At 40.5% G+C, this 6,000-nt stretch overlaps 1 pseudogene; it reads right to left on the bottom strand.

Moving 5' to 3' along the window:
- Window positions 1–175: 175 nt before the first annotated feature.
- LOC118575136 lies at window positions 176–4,591 on the bottom strand (annotated as a pseudogene).
- Between the last annotated feature and the right edge of the window lie 1,409 nt (window positions 4,592–6,000).

Consider the following 6,000-nt stretch of genomic DNA (forward strand, 5'->3'; position numbering starts at 1 on the left):
TAATATCCCTTGGTGGACATCTTTCTAGTATCTCAAACTTGACATCTGATAACCACTGATTATTCTCTTAATTAATGTTGCAACATATGATAAGGAAATTGAAAGAACATACAAATATCTGTACAAATAGATTATTAACAAAAAGCAACAGAAGCACTCATGCTACTAATAATCCTCATGTCTGCAAATGGTCACATGGCCTTAGATGGTATTTAGAACTCCCTTCCTTTATTAACCATTCTGTATTTCTTCCACCCTCTGCAAATACTTTTGCAGGTCTTTTCTTGGAGAAGTGACTCACACCTTCATTTATGATGGGTATGTGCCCTTTGTCATCCTTTCTAGATTAGATTGTTGTAGTTTCCAATTAACTTTAATCACAGGGCACAGTAGCACCAAGAGATGCCTTAAAGAATCTCCTGCATTCAGACATAATCCTTATTATGTCCATTGTGGAGAGGCAATCCAATTTTCCCATGGTTATCAAGATATATATCCCTCCTAATGTTGTTATTCCGTATTAGTCTTTTAAGTTTAAGAACATTTGAAACACTAAATAGAAAAGGTGAAGTCTGAGTTTCCAGTTCAATGGAATGTTTGTTGTGGCTCCTGGAAAGAGCACTCCTTCCTCTGAACCACAGCTTCTAGGCCAGCATAACTTAGAGTTGTAGAAACAGGAAGAAAAACTTTTTTTTTGAGACAGGGTTTCTTTGTGTAGCTTTGGAGTGTGTCCTGGACTAGCTCTGTAGCCCAGGCTGACCTTGAACTCACAGAGATCTGTCGACCTCTGCCTCCTGAGTGCCGAGATTAAAGGCATGCACCACGACCGCCTGGCAGGAAAAATATCTCTAGTTGGTCACTAGAGGTGATAGTGAGTGGAACTATTTCTTTTTCCACTCCTTGATTTCTAGACCCATGTATCCTGGTGATTGAAGAAACCATATCAAATATTGGATGCTAATATTTCAAGTAATAATCAGCACACAAACACACACACACACACACACACACACAAACACACTACTTCTTGAGAACCCTGTGCCAGCCCTCAAGATGCCGCCACTTTTTTTTTTTTTTGGTTTTTCGAGACAGGGTTTTTCTGTGTAGCTTTGCGCCTTTTCCTGGAACTCACTTGGTAGCTGAGGCTGGCCTCAAACTCACAGAGATCCGCCTGCCTCTGCCTCCTGAGTGCTGGGATTAAAGGAGTGCACCGCCACCGCCTGGCAGATGCCACCACTTAATGGGTGCTGTAACTATATCTTCAAAAGACCAAAGTCTATTCCTTCTTTCTATAAGGTCAGCTCCTTCAGGATGTGGGGGAATATGACAGGACAAGTTTATTATATGATTGTGGCCCCACTGTAATGCTTCTCTGGCTGTGAAATGAGTTCCCTGTTCATAAACAATAATATAGTGATATTTTATTTGTAATGATTTGTGATTTTATTTGTATATTAATAAAGTTGCCTTGGGGTCAGAGCAAGCCCTAGCAGAAGCTGGGTGGTAGTAGTGCACGCCTTTAATCCCAGCACATGGGAGGCAGAAATAGGCAGGATCTCTGTGTGTTCAAGGATACAGCCAGCACAGTGACACACACCTTTAATCTCAATACCAACTATAGAAGACCTGGAGGTCTGTACAACAGGCAGTGATGAGGAGGTCATGTGGCTGGGTTTACAACCAATGAGAAGGCAGAACAGAAAGTCTATATAAAAGACAGGACACAGGAAGTAGCTCTGGCGGAGAGGAAAGACAGCAACAGCAGTGAAGGGTAAGGTTTTCAGCTCTCAGCTATTGCTCTGACCTCTTGGCTTTTAACTCTGCAATAGACTCTGTGTTTCTTATTTAGCAATATGGTTATATCTACATAATAATGTGTGGACTACCATGTCAGTGGATGAGACATTTTGTAAGTCCTTTCATGGCAGTTTTGGCAGAAGCATTACATGTAGGAAAGGAAAATTCATAGCTAGAAGAAATATCTACTCCAGTAATGACAAAAAGTTGTCCTTTTTGGGAAGGAAGTGGCCCAATGTAGTCTAATTGCCACTAACTTTTTTGCTGGTTAACCTGGGAATGGTGCCATATCTGGGGCTCAGTGTTGGTCTCCACTGTTGGTTGATTTGGCACTCAGCAGCAGCAATAGCCTGGTCAGCCATAATGAGTGAAAGTTCATGTTGTTGAGGCCATGCATATTCCCCCATCATTGCCACCATGGACACTTTGTTCATATGACCATTGGGCAAAGACATGAATGGCTAAGAAAAGAGGCTGACTGTCCACAGAGAGTCATCAATAATTGATTATTGAACTCATCTTCAGGTGAAGTCACCTTTTTTGAACATTTAAATGGGATACAAGTATTTTCACTTGCTTTAGTTATTGGAAGTGTTCTATCCATATACTTCCCAAGATGTCTTTCTCAGCAATTTTCCAGTCATGCTTTTTCCAAGTCCCTGACAATCCAGTCAATCCATTGACTATAGCCCACTAATCAATGAGTAATTAAACATTTGGACTTTACTCCTTCCGAACAAACTATATGACCCTGTGTACTGCCTGAACTTCTGCTCACTGTGAAGATTTCCCTTCCCCAGTGTCTTTCATGCTTGTCTCAGAATGGGGTTGAAATTCTGCAGCTGTCTACTTCTGAGTGGGGACCGAATGATGTAGAGGACCATCAGGAAACCTGGCTCCAGTCTTCTCTTCCTCACACAAACAATCATAGGGAACACCTCTTGAGGCTGCGTGTAGATTGTAGCAGGCAGTAGTCACTGTAGCTGGTGTAGAAACCACAGGCATTTAGGCAACTTCTTCATGTAGCTCATTTGTGACCTTTTTTTTTTCGAGACAGGGTTTCTCTGTGTAACTTTCTGCCTTTCCTGGAACACACTTGGTAGCACAGGCTGGCCTCAAACTCACAGAGATCCACCTGGCTCTGCCTCCTGAGTGTTGGGATTACAGGCGTGAGCCACTACCGCCCAGCTCTTTTTTTTTTTTTTGTGACCTTCTTGGGCCAGATCTGTTATATACCTCTTCCACTTGCTATTAGATTGATGTTGTGTATGTCCTATTTTATGACATTTGGGGTCAGATATCACCTATTTCATGATGGGCAGTTTAGGTCACATGGAAAAATGATGACACACTGTCAAATGTTCAGTTTCCTTCAGTAGCTAGGATTAATGGCATGTGTTCACATGCTTGGCTACTCTAATTTTGGAAAATGGTTCTATGGTCACCAGTGACAGACACTTGAAATGACTTTAGTAAGTATTACATTTTCAGAATTCTTCAAAGCTCCTGTTCTTGTATACTATTAAGGATTTTTTCTTTTCTTTTTTGTCTGGGTAGACTATGAAGCACAGGCTTTAAAACTCACAATGATCTTCTTGAGTCTTTGTCCAGCTTGCTAGTACTGAAAGAAGGCATTGCAACACACAGCTTGAAATATAATTTTTATGGTGTAAATCTGGTCCTCTTATGGTGGCCAGGGAGACTAGAGTATGAGGTCAGATCTCATGATACTGGAGATATCTATCTATCTATCTATCTATCTATCTATCTATCTATCTATATTAGTGAGCTTCTATAGGTACTAGGAATGGAAGCTGGATGCTTTGAAAGAATCTTCAGTGCTCATAACTGGTAAGGCATTTTCCTCCCTAAGTTTTCTATTCTTGATTATGTTTCCTGTTTAAGGCAACCTAGTTAAGGTCAGACAGAGGATGCTGATTCAAAAGTGTAATTCTCTTCCATTTGAGAGAATAAGCCTCAGGCAGGAATTGGTTCCTTAACTGATTATTCAATACAACATGTTCAGCAAATTATAAATATATATACAATTAATAAAACACAGCAGGTTGTATTCCTGTATTTCAGCTTATTCTTTACTTATTCCCCCATACTTAACAAGGAAGTCATTGAAATGGATTTGGGAAAGGATGGAATGAAGAGATAAAAGGAGAAAGTGATGTAATATCCTTCAATTAGCATTTTATGATAATAAAGTTTAAATAAAGCAACAGTGCTAGATTGAGGTCTCAGCAATTAAGAGCACTGGACGCTGTTACAGAGGACTCAGGTTCCATTCCCTGAATCCACATGGTAGCTAACCATTTACTAATACTGTAGTCTCAGGCTTCCCCTGACATCTTCTAGCCTCTTTATGTACTGTGCAGAGACACAATCAGACAAAACACCATACAACTAAATTTTAACAAATGTTAGAAAAGGAAAGAATGGAATTCTCTGCAGTGATGTCCCCAAGACAGACAGCACCCAGGGCTAGTTAAAATGAACTTCTGGTCTTGCTTGGAACCAGCTGTGGCTTTCCTCTGATCCAGTCTTCCCATAGGCAACATCAGCCTTATTCCAAGGATAATACAGCTCATCATAACTGTTCATCTAAGAGTATACAGTGCTGATAAGTGACTTTTCCTTGAAGTCTTCTCTATTTGTGTCCTCTAAATTTTTCTATCTGTGGGAATTATGGCATTGATATAGTTTTCTTACAGATTGATGTCAAGAGTGACTCATCACAGGCTCCAAAGAAATTTACTTTTACTATGTCACTTACCTGAGTTTCCATTAAGACCTTGTGGTACAAGGTAAACCTGCCAGAGGTATTTATTTTCATCATTTTTTTTTATACTTTATATATGTTCCTGCATGACTTTGAGGTAAAAATGCCCATAAATGTCTCTGCTTTTACAGTGACATTATGGTCATAAATGGATTTGTTAACTGAGCCTACATAGGAATAGGGAGAACTCCACATGAACTTGCCAGACTTCCCAACTAAAATCCAAATGCTCCCTTTGTTTAGGGAAAGCATTGTGTTAGAAATAATTCCCATGATCTCCCTGTCTCCTGCAGGTAAGAAAGTTTTCTCATTTCTTCTGTCTTGGATGTTGTGGTGTTTATTCTTTTTAGTCAAGCATACTACCTCTGGAATTAATTAAAACCCAAAGAATTGGGTACACCTTTGTTGGACTTTTTTTTAAAGATTTATTTATTTATTTATTACATATACAGAAGAGGGTGCCAGATTTCCTTACAAATGGTTGTGAGCTACCATGTGGTTTCTGGGAATTGAACTCAGGACCTTTGGAAGAACAGTCAGTGCTCTTAACCTCTGAGCCATCTCTCCAGCCCCGGACTTTTTTTTTAAAAGGTTTGAAAGTAAAGACCAATCTTTAATCTAGATCAATTAGGTGATCTCCACCTTCAGTTGTTTGGTGGCTGTGCACACCTTTAACCCCAGCACTCAGGAGGTAGAAGCCGCCAGATTTTCTGAATTTGACGCAAGCCTGGTCTACAAAATGAGTTCTAGGGCTAACAGATAAAATGTGTCTTGAAAACTCCATAAGAAAAAATCAAAGTAGAAGGTTCACCTTTAATCTTGACCACACCTTCTGTTTGCAGCCATCATATATAAAGAATATTGAGGGAGGAAGTTCTCTTGCTGTGCCTCTTTGCCCTAGTTCTAACTACCAAGTTCATTCCTTTACTAGTATTAGAGACTACTTCCTTGGAATTGTAGTGTATATGTTTTGCCCAGACCGTGGGGACCCCCAAAAGACCACCACAGAGACCAAATTCCATATGTAAAAGCAAAGAACCTTTATACTCTTCAAGCTCTGAGCTTGATCCCTCTATCTGTACAACAGAGTGGTGAGAACAGAGAACCCTGAGCTCAGGTGGGGTGATGTTTTTAATCATAGCAAAGTTTGGGATGAGGAGATTTCCAGGTTTAAGGACCCTAGTTGGCTGACAATTGTCTAGGAGTATCTGTAAAACAAGAACAGGTATGCGATAGACTCAGGGACATGTGGCCACCTTATCTAATGGAATGTTTGGGATGTCAGGTCCTTCCTCATCCCTGGGTGGATCCCTGGGTGGTGTCTGCTTCAGGCTTTTCCAGGATCTTGATGTTGCCTTCCAGTAAGCCTGTCACAGAAGCTGTGTCTGGGCCTCTAAGCCTGTTATAGTGGCTGT

This window comes from Onychomys torridus, unplaced genomic scaffold (genome assembly GCF_903995425.1).
Source record: "Onychomys torridus unplaced genomic scaffold, mOncTor1.1, whole genome shotgun sequence".
Lineage (NCBI taxonomy): Eukaryota > Metazoa > Chordata > Mammalia > Rodentia > Cricetidae > Onychomys > Onychomys torridus.